General features: G+C 34.1%; 1 protein-coding gene across 8 annotated transcripts in view; it reads left to right on the top strand.

Moving 5' to 3' along the window:
* Window positions 1-19,093, top strand: part of LOC125658761 (muscleblind-like protein 1) — a 126,377-nt gene that overhangs the window by 34,617 nt on the left and 72,667 nt on the right. The window contains exon 4 of one of the 8 annotated variants that reach the window (XM_056150083.1): window positions 16,202-16,275. The exons of the other annotated variants lie outside the window; for them this stretch is intronic. The gene's annotated coding sequence lies outside the window, so the exon portion shown is untranslated. The remainder of the gene's footprint in view (window positions 1-16,201; window positions 16,276-19,093) is intronic. 8 annotated transcript variants of the gene reach the window in all.

Below are 19,093 nucleotides of genomic sequence, written 5' to 3'. Positions count from 1 at the left end.
TAATTTTTATCATTGTTTACATAGCAAGTCTATAATATATGTATACATCTTGTACCCACCCAAGCGTTCAACAGAATACTGAATGTACCTCCATCACAAAAGAGCTAATATCTCTGAAGTTGCGTATTGTTTGTCCCCAGTACTTCACTATAAGTGTGTTTTACTGTTAATTGTTTGTCCCCAGCACTTCACTATAAGCATGTTGTACTGTACACTAGCTGTTTGCCATGTATCAAGGCTGCACTTTTTTCAAATCTATGTCTAAAGAAATAATGACAGCAAGTACATGCGACCATATTTTCATTAAGTTTAGATAAATGAATGGACACAGTCTGACCTGCAGTTAAGAATACTGATCTCAATCCAAAGATCTTTTCACAAAAATTACTACACCTCTAGAATGAATTGAACCAGACCCCGTGAAGCATCCAGCATTCCATGCTTGGGGTGTATAGTGATATTCGTATCCATTATGATATCCGATACATCGGGTGCCTGTTACAGAGTCGGGTTTTATAACAATTAAGTTGGGAATATGATTGTTTTTAAAATGATGAGAAATTATGTCTACTAGGAATAGTAAATTTCACAGAACATATGGACCAACAAATGAATTGTAAATGTGTTAAAACAATTGCAACTTTTGGTAAAACAACAAATTTTATTTGTTCATTCACGAACTATAAACCTGACTTGCAAAAATGAACAACAATGACGTTTTTGCTGATCTGAAAGCTGCAACTTTGGCAGCAGAGACAAAGAGTTTTAGTATTGTTAAGTTTAAAATAATGAGAAAAATCTGAAGAGAACAATCCTATGGCTAATTGGCTACTTTGATTTGGAGTACTCTAAGTAATACTTTTGTTGATTGAAAACCTGTCAGTTGCTAATGAAATTAAAAAGGAGTTCTTTAAGACCGTTATATTGGTATGTTGATGCATGTTGGGGGGGAAAGATGTGTCACAAACCAGGTCATTGTGACCTCGTTTTGAAACATTTTATGATTATTCATGTACAAACCATGTCTAAATCATTCATGTACAAACCATGTCCAGATCATTCATGTACAAACTGAGTCCATGCAGATCATAATCTTGGAGCACTGTAAGGTCTAGGACCATCAATTTTGGTCGGTCACATCCCAAAAGTAGGTCAATGTGGCCTCATTTTGGAATTGTTGTTGATGGCATCACAACTTGTAACTTCAAGCATGCAAGCATGAATATGCATCATACACATGGGCATATCATGTAGCCTAGTGGTGCACTTAGTTTGTGATGCAATATGTACATCACTTCTGTACCAGTTAAAGTTTTACACAGGAAATAATCTCAATGATAAAATTAATGCTTACACTTGATTTGTTTTCGGACAGCTAGCTAACTTGCATGTATGGAGGTCATCAAAAATCCTGTTTTAAATGTAACATGTACATTTGAATTAAATAATGATTGACAAAATATCTCCAAAAATGCATGCTATTGAAATACTTTTAAATAAATAATGATTGATAAAATATCTCCAAAAATGCATGCTATTGAAATACATTTAAATTATTAATGATTGATGAAATATCTTCAAAACATGCTATTAAAACCAGGATGTTTCAGGGATTCATTATTTTTTTAAAAATATAATGTACGTCTCTAATAGATTATATAGTCATACTAGGGATTCATCGTTAAGGTTGAGAGATCCCAAGGAGACAGCCCCCCCCCCCCCCCCCCCCCCCCCCCCCCTTATTCATGAATAAAACACCAACACTACTTGTATTGATATATTAATATACATAAAGTGTAACAGGGGGTCAGGAATTGTAGAAAATTGCTATGATGCATCCCGCCCCTGTCTTCATGAAAATGGTACCTACCATACAGCTCTACGTTTCAACTAAAACATTGCTTACTAAAGTCTGATTGGTCAACACATCATGGATGCCCACCATGTCTATTGTCATAAGTGTGTACACACCATGCTTATTGTCGAAAGTGTAACTGATACATTTAGAAGATCAGGGTATTGATACTTTTAAAATACTGAATTGTAATTGAAATTAATTAATTTGTGTATGTATAATCAAATATCTAAAGAGGATTGAACAAAACCAACTGAAAAGGGTTCTTTTAAACAGATTGAACATGTCAATTAATTTTATATTCGAAACATTATATCAGTAGCAATGTATTGGCATGCAGGGGTGGTGTCCATAATGGTTTTACAGACTGTCATAGTCAGACACACTAATATAAGGTTCTTCATAGTTTAAACAGCTGTGCATATATAGGAAACATCTTGTTATACATGTTGTAAATAAATAAACTTTGAAAAAGGTATTAATTAATGTACAATATATTTTGCGGCACATATTTTGGTGGTTGTAGGTTTTTTTTATGTATATACATATGCATGCATATATGTTTTATCGATCATTGTTTTTGATTTTATTTATATACAATCATGGCCTCTGTGATTCTTTAATAGATATATTTCAGAGAAGGGAGGGGATATAAGTGAAGTCTTGAGTTCAAAATTGTCCTTGGGGACACTTGATACAAACCAAACAATTAATGGATGCAATTGGTTGAAATGTTTTTTGGTTTCATTGTAATCACTACAAATACATAAAATGCTTAAAAGTAAGGGACTTGTAAATTTTCTATGATATTTAAAAGTTGAAATATATTATCGATCCCAATCAAAATTTATAGAAATTTCTTAAATAATCATATTGTTGCTAATTTTATGCAGTTTTCATCAAAAATTTAGTTTCCATTTTAAATTCATTGAATTTGTAAGCCATTTGACATCAAGGAAATTCGAATGTAGTTTTTCTGATTACAGTGTTCTCTTAAAGCATACATGTACATGCCAACTTTACTGATTTGTACGGGATTTTCCCGATTTGAAGCAGTTGAAAAGGCAAATCCCGATATCCCGATCTGGATTGCAAAAATTCCCTGAAATCCCGATTTTTAAAAAAAAAAATCTCCCATTTTACGACAACAAATCCCGATTTCCAACCAGAATATTTGAAATCCTTCACCATTTGTTTGTGGCTAGCCAATCAGAAATCGGGACAATAGTCAGCCATTGCTATTTACCTGTGTCTCGTGGTATTGGGGTGGAGTAATTTACCTGGTCTTCCTGTGTTGGGGTGTTTATTGGACAGTGAGAAGCATGTTTAATAGTGATTAATTGGTAAGATGGATTTCAAATTGACATATTCTTTACACAAACGTGAATGACAATGATGATAGTGTCACCCCCAAACAATCGAACCTTCCCGATTTTCGCCTTTCACTGACAGCAACCAATATATGCAAAAGGTATGTCAAATATGTTTTTTATACGCCCGTCTTTAGACGGGACGTATTATGGTACAGCGATGTCTGTACGTCCGTCCGTCCGTTCGAGGTTTTCTCTTTATAATTTCATTTCCCTTTCACATATCATGCTGAAACTTGCTGAGTAGCTTCTTTGTGGGTCACTCTAGATCATACTGCAATTTTGATTCATTTCAACCTTTTTTCCAGGAGTTTTGCCCTTTTATTTGGAAATAATTATTATATGGAGGGTACATAATTTGTCTGCCCTACTCCTCCCACAGTTTTCAAGTGAGAGCCTTCTTATTTTGTGGAGTGTTTGTATGGGTATTGAAGATGTGCATGTGGGATGGATTTTGATTTTCTACAATTTTTGAGAAAATTACAGGTTGTTGAACTTAGTCTATTTGGAAATTAATATTCTATGGAGGGTACATAATTTTTCCGCCCAACACCCACAGTTTTCAAGTGAGGACCATTTTATTTTGCGGAGTGTTTGTATGGGTATTAAAGATGTGCATCTGGGGAAGGATTTTGATTTTCTTCCATTTTTGAAAAAATTACAGGTTGTTGAACTTGGTCCATTTTGAGGAAATCTCGATTTTTAAGCTAAGACCCTTTGTTCATATGAAAGTTTGTCACAGCCTCATGATGGCTGATACTACCTGAAGCAAAGTTATACAAATTATAGCACAAGAAAAACACCCTATGTAAGCATTTCACGGGCGTATTATGTACCGTTTGCAGTACTCTTGTTTTTTATGCCCCGAGATCGAATATCGGGGGCATGTTGTTTTTGTCTTGTCTGTCATTCCGTCATTCTGTCTGAAACTTTAACCTTGCTAATAACTTTTGAACAGTAAGTGCTAGAACTTTGATATTTTACATGAGTATTCCTTGTGACAAGACCTTTTTATGGGTACCAACATTTTTGACCCAGTGACCTTGACCTTGGAGTTTTACCTACATTTTGAAAACTTTAACCTTGCTAATAACTTGAACAGCAAGTGTTAGAGCTTTGATATTTCACATGAGTTTTCCTTGTGACAATGCCTTTCTGTGGGTACTAAACCTTTTGACCTTGGCATTTGACCTACTTTTTTTAAAATTTGACATTGTTCATAACTTCTAAACGGTAAATATTGGAGCTTTCAACTTGCACATGACCATTTCTTATGACAAGATCTTTCTACTGGTAAGTGGTACCAAGATATTTGTCCTTGTGACCTTGGCCATTATCGGGGGGCATTTGTGTTTCACAAACACATCTTGTTTTCAATTATGATAATATAGGATATCCGAATCTATAGCGATGTATTATAAAATTATAGGGGGTGTAGTATTCAACAGACTTTGTGATGAGTAATTCACACAAGTCTATACTGAATTCAATATTAGCAAGTAGCCTTAATTTACAAGTAAAAACATATATTTTGATGATATTTGTTCTTCTGGTAATTATTTCAGATGTAATGGGTGCAAAGGTTTTGTTTGCAAACTTCGTGGCAGGGCAGAACACTCCTTTTCTGGTTGCAATGCAGATTGTTCCACCAGACTCTGCAAGCCCATGTTTACAGACAGCAAAATCACCTTTGTAGTCGTACCTAAATGCATGTGCTTTAATTTAGATTTTGATACATATAGTCTAGTCATGTTATGATGTAAAAGGATGCAACTTTGAGTATCATTTGATGATATGTATGTAACTTATTGTTGGAGAGGATAATATTATGTTAGTTTATTTTTAACTTTTTTGCTGGATAATTGGTGATTTTTTAATAAAATAATTAGCCTATGTATATCTTTCAAAGCATTTTTTTTTTTTTTTTTTATAGTTTTGATAAAGTTAATGGTCAAACACACTTGATGTTGTATTAATATATGATACATGTACAATGATTAGATTGATATTTTCTTTGAAAAGACAAATATTTATTTTCATGGCAAAATGTCACAAATTTAGAGCTTTGAAAAAAGGTTGCCGTGCGCAAAATCCCCCATGGGGATTTTTTTTAAAGTTGGCGTGTATGCTCTTATAATGACTACTTTTTTTATAATTCTGATCGGAGCTTGGTTCAAATTTGAAAAATCACAATATTTTTTTATTTTGGCCATTTCATATTTTTTTTTTTTTAAATATTAAAATACATTTGTCCGATGTATCTCTTTGCTAATTGACATTTTTTAAAAAAGATTTTAGCCGTAGATTTAAAGAATATTAACAAATAACATTTTCAATTTTCATAAATATATTTTTTAATAATGAAATTAGAACATCTATCTATTTAAACTATATTTTATTCACAAAATGAATGGGATCGGGCAGCATGCATAGCCTATTTAAGCCCTCTCTCTATCATCTATCTGAGTCTCGAGCTCTATCATCTATCTGAGTCTCGAGCTCTATCATCTATCTGAGTCTCGAGCTCTATCATCTATCTGAGTCTCGAGCTCTATCATCTATCTGAGTCTCGAGGCATGTTTTGTTGGATTGTCATGATTCGTGCATCAAATCACAGCAACATTTGAACTCTAGAATCTCTTATTTGCAAACATTAAAACACCTATTTTTTTTATAATTCCGAAAAAATCACAAAAATTCATATAAAATATTTAGAGCTTGTATCACTCTTTCAATAGTGAAATCACGCTCTATAAGCACAGGGGCTAAGCCCGTTTGGTCCCAAACTCTATATTTATGGTATCATGGAGTTTGGACCCAAACAGGCTTAGCCCCTGTGTCTATAAGCTGTGTTTTAATGAGCCATTAAATCAAAATTTGGTGTAATGAGCCACCTTACTTACTAATATGAGAACATTTCATGGTATCAGATATGTATAACAAGTCCATGAAGTTAGAATTTTTACAACAGCAGTACATTGATTGAAATCCTGAGAAAAGCTATGTAAAACTGAATCAAACCAAACAATTATAATGATTGGAAATGAGAACGCTACTAAAACAGGAAAACCACACCTATTAATTTTCATAGCATGCAAAGCATCCAAGAAAGTCGGAACAGTTAATTTGAGAGAAATGACCCAGATCATACCATGCAAACTGACTGCAGCTTTTTGTTTCAAGAAATGAACAGATTGATCTGTTCAACTGGTATTCCAGTAGTTGCTAGCTTAGGCTTCAATGTCTATAAAATTATAATTATGAATTTTAATCAGTTTCATTATGTAAATGAAAGTAAAAAGAATTGAAACAATTCGGAGAAAAACTGGATGAATATTTTTGTAACTGATGTTTGCACTTGTGTCACTTGAAGTACCTGTTGAGATAACCCATGTTAAGAGGACTAGAAGGTACCCAGATAATAAATGTCTTCATGAAATTTGTTATCACTTGATAGTAGGAAATTCTGTCTGGGAATTTAAGGAGGCTAAGTTTGCCAGGGGTAGGGGTTTGAAATAAGGTCGGACCACCTGAGGTAATTCTTTTACAGATTAGACTTGTTCATGAAATCTTTAAAGCCTTCTTAAAATTGTTTTTTTTAAATTATGTGTTTAGTGATTTTCTAAAAATCTTTTACTCATAGAAAAATGGCAATATTAAGAATCTGGTTCCCTAATGGGTTTCAAAAAATTGAAAATGGTCAAAGTCACAGAGAGGTTTAATATACGTGATAAATCTTGTGGTCTCGCTTGGAGACACATGATGTCAGAAGTCTTTCTCCCTTTCTATTGATATGCACTAAAAAATCTGATAGTGTGCAGTATTTTTTCACACCTTTAATTTTCAGAACCTACAATATCATTATTCAAATAACTGATACATGTGTATGTATGCTCATCTAATTTCACTGATAGCAGAACAAGGATGTATCCTATGGAATTAGAAATGTGCTCCAGTACGTTATGACCTGGGTAATGTTAACGTGGTATTATTTAGTGATTGTTTCAATGGTCTGACAAACTGATTGGTATATTCATCAGAAATTCATTTATTCTATTACAAGTATTTCTCAACATGAGACTTGGTAAATTAATGAGAAAATATAACAGATTTTTAAAGAAGAAAATTAAGGTCCATTGGTGTTGGATTTTAATGTCATTGCAGTTGGAAAGTAAGAAATAAATTAAAAGGTTTTTGATTTACTTCAGAAATCAATTTCATTTTTATACACCTGTCGAAGACAGGACGTATTATGGTATGGCTCTGTCCGTCCGTCCGTCTGTCTGTCCGGACCTTGTGGGCAGGATACAGACTGAACCATAAGCCCTAGGGCTTTACAACTTGGTACATTTGATCACCATGATGAGAGGAAGATGCCTATTGTTTTTAAAGGTGAGAGGTCAAAGGTCAAGGTCGTAGTATCACTTATTAGAAAAACCTTGTGGGCAGGATACACACCGAACCGTAAGCTCCTGGATATTATAACTTGGTATATTTGATCACCATGATGAGAGGAAGATGCCTATTGTTTTTCAAGGTCAAAGTCATAGTATCACTTTTTAGGAAAACCTTGTGGGCAGGATACAAACCGAACCGTAAGCCCTAGGGCTTTACAACTTGGTACATTTGATCACCATGATGAGAGGAAGGTGCCTATTGTTTTTCAAGGTGAGAGGTCAAAGGTCAAGGTCATAGTATCACTTATAAGGAAAACCTTGTGGGCAGGATACAAACCGAATCGTAAGCTCCAGGATATTATAACTTGGTATATTTGATCACCATGATAATGAATTAGCTCACAGAGGACAGTGCTAACTTCACTAAAATATGAATCCCACTAAAATATGTTTTCCTTGAGCAAAATCTACGGGCGTATTATGCCACGTTGGTGTTGCTCTTGTTGAAAATGCATCAGGGTCATTTTCAAAAGTAAATTTATATTTGTAATTTACTTTCATCTTTGTTAGAATTCCCAGCCATTGAAATAGCCATACTACATTTATCAAGGTTCATACATGCACTGTTTATAGATAAATACATCATGAGGATCCACAGGTCAAGATTTTATTGGTTTTAATTGAATACTTTTTGACAGAGTTGTGCCCCTTGGACTTGGAAAATTTAAATAATTCAGTTTCCGCTTATAATTTCAATCATACATGGACATTTTAAATATAAATTCAGGATTTAGGTACATCGTGAGGATATACAGGTCAATTTTGTATTTGGTTCAGGTCAAAATGTTTTTGGCAGAGTTATGCCCCTTGGACTAAAAAAAATTCAGTTTTTCATTGTAATTACTCATTATCTCAGTCTTACAAGGACATTTTGAATTGAATTTGGTATATAGGTATATAATGAGAATACACAAGTCAGATACTAGTTGGTTCCAGTCAGATGATATTTTGCAGAGTTTAATGTCCCTTAGATTTAGAAAATTTTGAATAATTAATTCACATTTTCCACTCTTTATTTCTGTTGTGTGAATTGGATTTCAGGATATATATATATTATAGGTACTGAAAATATACAGGTCAAGTTTGTATTTTGTTATGGTCGAATAATTTTTGGAAGATTTGAGCCAATTGGACTTTGAAAATTTGGGATATTAATATATCATGAGAATATGCAGTCAGATACTTCTAAGGATCTGGTCGGATAACTTTTAGCAGAGTTATGGCCCTTTGGCAGAGGCGCTCATGTCATTCCAACACATCAAGTTGTTTGCACATTCAGCTCTTTTGGATTTAGTATAAGGATTCATCACAATATATAAGTAAAAGTTGCAAACAGTCAAACAAATTAATGGACACATTTGCAAGGGCTTGGTGTTGAAAAATATTTTTGATACAATGTTTTGTACTGTACAGTCATTAAATTTCAGGGGTGGGAGTGGTGCTCAATTTTCTTTAGATTTTGCTGGTACTCTTATCCCACAAATTTCAAACTTAACCCTGAAATATACAATTTATATGACGAACAGAACCCATGTTCACAAAATTAACATCTGAATAAAACTGTAAAATCTCGACAATCCACAAAAATTGTCCTTCATGAATTTAAATGATTCTCTCAGTATTGTGATGTAGAGGTACGATATTTGATACATATTGGCGATACAGAGTTTTTTTATTTTAAACAATAAACAGGAGAAACTTAAGAAGTATCACAATAAACAGGAGAAACTTAAGTATCACAATTTCTTTGTTTACAATGTACACTTCACAGTGTGATTGTAATTAAAATTTCAGCATCAGTGATTTCATTGGCTAACAGAAAGGTAGCTTTAACGTGATCCCAGTTGGAATGATGTCAGATCTTAGTTTTGTCCCATGTTCCTTTGAACTACGTTATCACAGTGCAAAGGATCATGAGACAATACTTAGTAGTCAGATCCTTGTGTATCAGACTATGTGTGTGAAATTACATCATGAGGATAACCCTTGGTCAACTTTTATAACCGTCCCAGAAAAGAATGCTCCAATTCAATATTTTTTCTTTTCTTTTGTTTTCAATCATATCTTAGAGACTTACTTACTAGGCCTATCGTTCCAGAAGGAACATAGGCCATCGACGCCAGTCCTCCAATCTGGCCCAGGTTATGTTGGTTTTAGTTTGTCGTTGATGCTTCTGTAACTTGGCTTTTTTTATAGGTAGGGTTGTTGGCCCTACACAAACCTCTAATAACCTCAACGAAAGGTGGTTTGATTTTGGAGTTTCCTTCCTAGACTGCTTTCAATCCCTGGATTTTGAGCACAGTCCACCCATTCGTTTTCATATCAGTGATTTCCTTTACCTAGCCTTTCCCATAAGTGGGTATGTCCGCAAGACAGCGGAGGTTTGGAATCAGAGTTTTCCTTTTCTTAGATGAGCTGTCCTTCCAGACACCAAAGCACTGGTTTTCAGGCATCAGGTAACCCGCCCTCACCCCTTCTCCTATCAGTAGTAGCAGTTCCGCCAGGCTTGATTCAAACCACACAAGCAGGCTAGGAGCTGGACTTGGTTGTCAGAGGCTATTAGACGCGCATGCCATGAGGAGCATTTTATAGACAATGGGAGCTTATCCCTATTGCCACCCCTTGGTTACAACAAACCTTTGGAACCTTTCAATCATATCATTTCTTTTACATGAATTCAGAATTTTGTTTATATGTGAAAAATGAAGATAACGAACAGTAATCAATCTCACAACTCCTACAAGCAATACAAAATAGAGAGTTGGGCAAACACAGACCCCTAGACAAGACCAGGTGCCTAGGAGGAATAAGCATCCCTTGTCGACCGGTCACACCCGCCATATGCCCTATATCTTGATCAGGTAAATGGAGTTATCCATTTTCAAAATCATTGTGCCAAGAACAGTCTAACAATCGGTATGAAACATGTCAGACAGCATTTGACCCAATGATAGGTTGTATTGGCAAACTAGATCGTTATATCGACCATAGAATTAGTGAAATGCTGACTTTAAACGAGACTGTTGAAACCCCTGACCATCAATATGAGTAAATTTTAGTGAACAATTTCATGACCTTGGATGTCATCGTATTACATGTACATTTTGTAAAAAAAAATTAAATACATTTGTACTTTAAATACCTCAGCCAACCCATTGGTCATAATTGCATTTCGAAGGCAACACAAACAAAATTTGACAAGTCTTTGATCTGAGTTAGCGTGCAGGACCCTGATACATGGAGATATTGGACAGTATTGGTAGAAAAATGCTCACTTTGCACATTATTTTGATACTCGTACATAACACTACGACGTAGTTTATACTGGATGGACTTTAAATGTCGGTCAAGGGCCCTTGTCTGTTTCCTGTAGTAAATGCACATGCAGACCCATATATAGTCTCTGACAGTAGCTATTTCATAATGGCTAAATAATGAGCATCTATCTTGGCGATGAATTTAATTTCTTTTCCCATTTTCCCTCCAATTTATAACAGATAAAAAAAGTATGTGCGTCAAATCTGCGCATTACAGATTTTTGTGAATTTTTTGGCTGTAAAATATTGCATGGCTATGTAAGAAAATCAACAAGGTGTGTACATCTGTTGGACCCCATTTTTCTTTGGCATTGAAATTGACACTCAAAGTAATTTTTTGAATTGCTAGCTGAAGTACACATTGAATTTATTATGATTACAAAATTTGTCATCATTTTACTATTTTACGATGCAGGGCACTAGAAAGTGGAGTAAACCCTTGCAACATGGCATTTTGTAAGATAGCAATCCTGCAAGTACTTACATTGAAATGATTTATAAAGAACATAGGAATTTAGACATTTCCATTGCAATGACCTTGATCTTTTATATTTAACCTTGAAAACCAGTGAAAATCTTGGTGAGAGAGACAATACATAGACATCATTTCTGAAATGCTGGTTCCTTGCTGACTTTGAATGCTAGCAATGCATACTGATTTGAATGCTAGTTATAATCCTGATCCAACCCTTTTTCAATGTTACTTTATCTATCTCAAATCTGTGCCAATGATAGGATATGCCATAGTTGCTAGCATGGAATGCTACTGGAAGTCGGTCAGTGATGATTTTTTTTTTTTGATTGATCATCCTCTTACGGTTAAAATAATGCAAACTTAGTGTTATAATGTAAACTTGGTATTGTTTTATTAAATTCCATTTCTAAAAGCATGTCTTTTGCCTTATATATTTGACAAAGAATTATTATGCTCTCCTTAACGAAAGGAGAGTGTAATTTGTTTTACACCTGACTATCAGTTGGTATGTTGTCTGCTCCATTAAGAACCAAATTGACAAACATCAAAACTTGTTAAACTGGTTTCTCCTAAAAGTATATGCCCTCTGTTGACTTTGAGGTCACAAGGTCAAGGATCAAACTACTCTGGACATAAGGAAATACTGTCCACTCAATATCTTGTGAACCCTAAATTTGCACGACAGACTTCAAACTTGGTACACTGGTAACCCCCTTGAAGAGTATAGACCCACATTGTTCAAAATGTATTATGGTATTATGACTCCTTTTTATTTTAAATCTCAGTAGGTCATAAATCAATTCACTCTGGATATGAAAAAACTACTGCTTTGTCTTATAGAGATAAAACTTTAATGAGTATTGTGATTGCCTCAGACTAGAAGATAATCCATATCTTTCATTATCTTTACAGACATGCTAGATCTTTTCATTATTGCCTATATGGGGCAAAACATTTTTTGTTTCTTCTATTTTATTCAGAGTACATATTTCAAAATGAGGATTGTTTGAATGATTTAAACACTAGTAAAGCTATTTTGATTTCTAATAATGCTTCAAATTCTGGTTTAAATGTTCATTCTAATTCTGGATTTTCCCCGATGCATACTTAAGTTGCATATGCTAGTCATAGTATATGTATCAAATACATAGGCCCTGCACTGCAGCATCATACCTTGCAAGTGCATTTGAAATCAAATACAAACTTAGACTTAGCGAAAAATAGTTTACAAATAAACGACCACTATCCAGTATCCTGTCAGTGTCCTTGGGACTTTTATATTTCTCATCGGGGCACAGCTCTTTTTACATTAAAGGACACATATCGTGTTTTCAAAGTATACAAAATTATATGCATTTTGTCTCCCTTATGCTTATAGAAATTAATTGTAATAGTTCGTTGGCTGAAGTATTGCGATAATTAGCCACAATACGGACTTAAATCTAAGCCCCGATTTCAAAAAGCCTAGTTAATTAGATAGGTAGTCACGTGGTACAGTGACGTCATATGCGACCTTCGTCGATCAACTTGTTGTAAAAGTAGTGTTAGATATTTTTAAAAACTCGGGTTTTAGGGGCCTAATAAATCTACCATGGATAACATTTATTTCGATGTTAACAAATTTCCCGAGTCTTATATCTTTTAGCCACCAGTGCATACAAATAGCGGCCCAAATGTAGCGAGGAAAGCGAGTATGAAATCTGCGAGTAAATAATGTTTACATGGGATCACTGTCTAAACACAATATGGTAATGTCATTTTTGTAAACAACTGTAATTAGCGTTGTTGCTTTTCTAAAATAAACAGTGCAATTATTATTAAATTTATTTTTGAGAAGTTAGATAGATCTAAATTATGATACGATTATGTATCATTGACAACTAGGCCTACTGTCACGGGTGCATTTCGAAAAAAAAAAATAATAAAAATTATCAAACTTATGGTGAAAATCCTAATACTTTTAAATTATTCTATTCAAGCAATTTTATTAATCTTTTTTTTTTTTTTGTTATCTACACGTTGTTACTTAGGAAGTGGGAGCGCGGCGTGCTGTACGTTGTTGTAAACACGTATGTGATCCTTAAAAAAAATGAAAGCATTATAATTCAATTCAAAGTTGGGAAATATCATATTTTATTATTTATAATTGAAAGTTCAATTATCTTTTATCTTCAAATATCTTTTTTAAAACTACCAGTTGGTAGACACTGCTAGCGAAGTTCTGCCTATATGGTGTTAGAAGGTGAAGGTCAGTTGGTGCGAGTGTGTATTGAATTTGAGAGCAGAACCGTAGGCCTATATGTAACAGTGGGTAGCTTTGATAGAACCATTTTCTCGCAGTTTATCTACGTCTTTGTCCAAGTGCTTGTTTAAAAAAGTACAGGGACAAATTCTACTGGGGTTTTTTTATGGCAAAGTCGTTGTGCCGACAAAAAATATTCACGTCTTGTCCCTCATACCTTCCTTCGAAAATTGAAAAAAAACACAGTCCTAAGCCTCTCTACTGACAGCAAGTACACCCTTAAACGGCACACAACACCCTAATGCAGTGTTATTTACAAGGCGTTAATGTGATAATTGTTTGTTTGTCAATTAAATCTAATCTGTTTATGAAATGGCTAACAACTGTTTTCAAATCTTCTCGCTCGAGGTCGCATATGACGTCACAGATAATGGCGCGTAAAATATCGAAGAAAATATGCATATCGCAAGATTTGAATTCCATCGCTTTCAAACTCGAAAACGACGCAAACTGTTTCATTTAAAACACATGTAAAGTAGTTTTAGGCATGAATTGAATTAATTTTGCTGAAAAAATTAAAAAGTTTAAAAACATGCGATGTGTCCTTTAAGGTTTCATTCCTGAAAGTATGATCAAGATATAGGGCTCATGGTGGGTATGACCAGTCAACATGGGATGCTTACTCCTCCAAGGTACCTGATCTCACCTCTGGTGTGTCCAGGGGTCCAATTGTTTTCCCTTTTTATACCCCCTGAACGAAGTTCTGGGGGGTATATAGAAATCACTCTGTCTGTCTGTCCATCTGTCTGTCTGTGCAGATTTGTGTCCAGGCCATAACTTCTTTGTTCTTTGACTTACGCATACCATATTTGGCACACAGGTGGATCACCATGAGACTATATGTTGAGTACCTTCATGACCTCTATATGACCTTGACCTTAAGGTCAAAATTAAAGGGTTTTTTTTACAATGGATTCGTGTCCGGGCCATAACTTCTTTGTTCTTTGACATAGGCATACCATATTTGACTTATGAGTGTATCACCATGAGACGATATGTCGGGTACCTTCATGACCTCTATATGACCTTGAACTTTGACCTCAAGGTCAAAATTGATTATAGGGTTTTGACATAGTCATACCATAAGACATGGGTGTATCATCATGAGACTATGTGTCATGTACATTCATGACCTCTTTATGACCTTGACCTTTGATCTCAAGGTCAAAATTATAAGTTTATACCATGGATTTGTGTTCGGACTATACCTTCCATTTTCTTTTACAAAGGCATACCATATTTTTACACTAAGGAAAGAGGTAATTTATACCTATTAACAACACCCTTTGGGAGATTGGGGTAAGCGGGGGGTATTCTTAGTGAGCATTGCTCACAGTACCTCTTGTCTTTATTTTGTATTCTTTATAGGATTTTCGAAATTGATCACTGTTCATTATCTTCACCTTTTCATATATAGAATAAGAAAATTCGCTCAAACTTTCAAGTATCTAATGGCCTGACAAATTTTTGATGGAAAGTGTAGATTTTTGTACACAAGGGAATTTGCCTTCCTAAGGCCTAGACATTTCACCTAGAAAACTAATAGTGACCATAATCTTTATGCAAGGTCTTTATGCGGATAAACATGAATAAATTTGGAATGTTCCCTGATGAATGTGAACAAATTTGGAAAATTCCTTTTATGAACGTGAACAGAGGGAATATTGCTCTGATAAACATGAACAAATGGGGAATATTGCTCTGTAGTATAGAGATCATAAATGTTTGTGTAAAGCTATCCTGAGGTGATGGCATCTATTATACCACTCCCCATTTCCCCGCCAGAATCCACCACATCAGATGTTGAATCTAATGATCATGCCTGAACTTTAGAAATGCCTATTCTAAATTACGTTAGCTGCAAATAGCGCCTCTCGAATGATTATTATTTCTCTCAACATATTGTACACTGACCTTTAGTCCATTCTAATTAAACGTGCGTGTATTTCATACCTCATCATTTACCGTTAATTGCTTCTATGTCCATGAAAGAAAAATTACAAGGATACTCTGAAGGTTACTGTTTCAGAATTAATTCCTGAAGTAAGTAAACTTAACTAAACTCAAATTATATGAATTAAGGATACGCTGATCAGAAGGTTACTTTTTGTTTTAGAATTAATTCATAATGTGAAATATATATATATATATATATATATATATATATATATATATATATATATATATTCACACACACACACAAAGTCCAAACACAAATTATATGACACAGTAACTGGTCAATCATGTTGGTCTGCAACTAAACTGTTGTAAATGAATTAAATATATCAAACTTAATTATTCATATCCAGTTCCAAAGATAATCATTTTATTGCGTTGGTTGCTGTGCTCAATTATTTCAGAATTTGATATTCTTAATGAAAAATGAAAATAACAAACAGTGATCAATCTTGTAAATCCTTTACAGAATGCAAAATTAAAAGTAGGGCAAACATGGACTGCTGGATATATACTAGAGGTGGGATCAGGTGCCTAGGAGGAGTAAGTATCCCCTGTTGACCAGTAACACCTACCAGGAGCCCTCTTTCTTGATCAGGTACACAGAGTAATCTGTAGTCCAAATATAGGAAGATATTATAATAGATAGTGTATGTAGTTGAGGAAATATTGACAATTTTAACCCTAAGAAAGCTAAGGTTGACAATGACTGGGGTAAAAAATGTCAAGGATACTCAACTAGATGTACTATTTGTTTTATCATACTGAATGGCATATCTTTATTAGTAATGCTTAATATGTAACAAAGCACAAAACCTCCTCAGCTGATTTATTGTTTTTCTAAATTGTTGTAAACATGAAAAAAATAGTAAACACAATGCGTCATGTATTACTAAACACTTTACAGGCTGTCAATTGTAAAGTTTGTTTCTTTTAATCAATCAACATGCTGCTGTAATGTACTACATACCGCCTGTATTTCAAATGCTCAAATGATATCTTTCAAAAAATCTGTTTTAATTAAACCGTACACTATCAATTTGATGCATTTTGGTATTTATTATGGCATCTGTTGTGTAATATTTCCCATTGCTAGATATTAATACTCTGGAGGGTGTGATTTATACTCTTGTGGGGAAAAAGGTTTCTTAGCAAATCAGATTTTAGTATTTTACATGAAAATGTAATTATATAATCTATACATATTTTGGTGATATTTATATTACATGTTTGAAAATGCAAAAAGGACACTATTTAGTATAAGCTTCACATACAGTGAGGTCTTGTCAATGTGAATGTTCCATATATAGTGAGGCCTCGTTATTCTGAATGTTCCATATACAGTGAGGCCCCATTAATCTAAATGTTCCATATATAGTGAGGCCTCATTAATCTGAATGTTCCATATACAGTGAGGCCTTGTTCAAAAGCACAGAAACAATGAAAAAATGAACCTCACTTGTAATATCAAAAGTGAAGACATTTGGTTTTCTAAATTTGAAAATCTAATGAAAGTTTTTAGTTGTGTAATCGACACTCAGCTGACTTGAAGCCGATGGGCCTGTTGTATCAACTAGAAATGATGTAGGTGGTTAAAACCCCTATAAGATGTGAAATTATGTCAATCTACAATCACATGCTGACTGCACTGAGCTGTCCAGGTAGTCAAATATTGAAATTGAAAAGAGCGAGAAATATGTTACCGATATTCATCGTTAATATAGTATAATTGATCATTTTAAAAAGAATTTTGCTATTAATAATTGTGTGTTGTTCATCCGTTTTTAAGAAACAGATTTCAAGTTCCAATTACTTATATTTCTATGGAGTTATACAAAATGTAAATACAAGAGTTGATCCAGAGAAATTTATTGTACAAAACGTTTTATGCCCCTGCAACTAAAGTGTATTGTATGGGTCCTTTCTGTCTAAAATTTTAATCTTGCTCATAACTTTTGAATGGTGAGTGATACCGGCTCTCATATTTTATATGTTCTTATGATAAGACCTTTCATTTGATATAATGATTTTTGTGACCTTGTATATATATAACCCTTAAGTTTGATCCAGATTCAAAACTTTAATCATCCTCAGAACTTTGAATGTTGAGTGATAGGGCAGTCATATTTCATACGTTTCTGTGGGGATCCGGGTTAGAATAGGTCCTCAGTACCCCTTGCTTGTTGTAAGAGACAACTAAATGAGGCAGTCCTTCAGATGAGACTGCAGAAACCAATTTAGGCCCCATGTCACAGCAGGTGTGGCACAAAAAGATACCGCCCTGCTCAAAGGCCGTAAGCGCCGAACATAGTCCTAAATTTTGCAGCCTTTCACCGGCAATGATGACGACTCCATATGAGTGAAATATTCTCGAGAGTGACGTTAAACAATATTTAATCAATTAATCAATCATATTTCATATGTGCATTTGATTTGATAAGACCTTTCTTTTGGTACCAAATTAAGTCTTTGATCTTGTGTATTGTTTCTTTGTTGCCTTCGATGGTGTAGTGTTTCACAAACACATTTTGTTTTTGGTAGTTTTTTTTTTAATCTTATGAATCTGGTTCTGTTTTGATAAAACAAGAAGTGTTTACAGTATCTAAACTATCAATTATTTGATCACTGATTGCAGAGATTTGACAATATTTGATTTAAGAGTACATTTTAGATCACCACCATATGGTGGGTGTGTCTTATAGTAATCACTCTGTCTGTCCGTCTATCAGCACTTCCTATGGCACACAGTTTCTTTGGGAAGATTTTCATAGATTTTATGCATCATACTTGGATTAGGGAGAGGAATTTTGTATGTACAACTTCAGTTAGGCAGAGGAAGTCCCCTTTGAATTTTAAATTTCTGTTCATCATCACTTTCCATGGCAAACCAAAATTTGATAACAATAATAATAATAAAAATTTATGTAGCGCCTTATATCAAACATATTGCTCTAAGGCGCTTTACAAGGGTAAGAAGAGGAATGCAACAATGAAACACAATTAAATGATATTAAATGACATAAGATCTAATATATCTGTAAAATTATCAAAATGAAACACTATAATTAAGATCAATAGCTACATGGGTTGTTTTTTTTTGTGTTTGATAATTAAAAACAGTCACGTTTGAGTTTTCTTTAGAAGATTTTCATCGGTCCATCTGTCAGGCAACATTGTGGGCCCTTTCTGACTTGTTTTCTAATCTCTATTTTATACTGAACCACAAAAGAAACATAGCATCAGATATAGTGATGAGGAAAAACAATTAAATTTTTTTTTCTTCATATGGTCTATCTTTTTATTTATTTTTGTTGTTGTTAAAACCAATTATTCAGTTTATGATTGAGCTCATTCTGATATT

The sequence above is a fragment of the Ostrea edulis genome, chromosome 9, assembly GCF_947568905.1.
Source record: "Ostrea edulis chromosome 9, xbOstEdul1.1, whole genome shotgun sequence".
NCBI lineage: Eukaryota > Metazoa > Mollusca > Bivalvia > Ostreida > Ostreidae > Ostrea > Ostrea edulis.
This window is presented reverse-complemented; position numbering and strand designations above follow the sequence as displayed.